General features: G+C 44.6%; 1 protein-coding gene across 1 annotated transcript in view; it reads right to left on the bottom strand.

The window, feature by feature from the left end:
- Positions 1 to 1,066, bottom strand: part of LOC117172865 (neurobeachin-like) — an 825,867-nt gene that overhangs the window by 266,829 nt on the left and 557,972 nt on the right. The window lies entirely within an intron of this gene.

Here is a 1,066-nt window from a genome sequence, read left to right as displayed (position 1 = left end):
GAGTACTCGAGATAGATTAGATTTGATGCATTTTGCTCACCCCTAATACTGAAGTCAAGTCCGAGTGTTTCAGCAGCCTCCTCCGCTTCTTTGTACAGAAATATGCTCCTTTGCCTACTTCCTCGTGATTCCTGACCATTTTAAGAAGGGGGTCTCTTCCATTTGCAACTCTATGTGCTGTACCCAGAATAATCCTGTTGTGAGGACATTCAAGACTCAATATTCCGCGACCCCCTTGACGGCGTGAGATGTAGAGTCGCGGAACGGAAGACTTAAGATGCATGCTTTTGTTCATGTGCATAACCTTTCTTGTCCCCATATCAAGAGATCTGAGTTCGTTCTTCGTACATGGAACTACTCCAATTGAATAGAGTAGTACCGGGACGGCAAGGATGTTCGTTGCAGATACTTTATGCCTCGCCGACAGTTCGGAAGACCAAATCTATCGGATGAGACGTTTGTATCTGCTTTGGAGAGTATCCTTTATAGATGTCACATCCTGAATGCGGCTCTGTGGCACGCCCAGGTATGTATAAGTTTCTCCAGCGCAAAGGTGTCGTCTGGTGCTTCTATCAACGAGCTCAGGATCTTCAGGGATGCCATTAAGTTTTCCTCGGTTCAAATAAACCTTGGCAAATATCCAATTTCCTTAGTATATCGTTCAACAATCCACAGAGCTAGATGCAGTTGCTCTCTGTTTTTAGCATAGATCTTAAGATCGTCCCTGTAAAATACATGAGTGACCTTGTACTTTCAATCTGCAGGTTTGCCGCACAAGTACCCGTCGGAATGGCGTAGTGCTAAAGATAGTGGCAATAATGTAAGGCAAAAGAGGAGTGGGCTCATGGTGTCGCCCTGAAAGACACTTCTCTGAAACGTGACCTTGTTAGTTGTCACGCGATTTTTGCCAGATGAGATAGTAAATCTGGTTTTCCAAAGCGGCATCAATCTCTCTATGCACCCAACATCCGGCTACGCCTTTCTTTGAGCCTCGTTGTTCATACATTTTTTGCTACACAGGTTCAATTGCCCGAACAATCCTATCATTTAGGATAGCTGTGAATAT

The sequence above is a fragment of the Belonocnema kinseyi genome, chromosome 5 (assembly GCF_010883055.1).
Source record: "Belonocnema kinseyi isolate 2016_QV_RU_SX_M_011 chromosome 5, B_treatae_v1, whole genome shotgun sequence".
Taxonomy (NCBI): domain Eukaryota; kingdom Metazoa; phylum Arthropoda; class Insecta; order Hymenoptera; family Cynipidae; genus Belonocnema; species Belonocnema kinseyi.
This window is presented reverse-complemented; position numbering and strand designations above follow the sequence as displayed.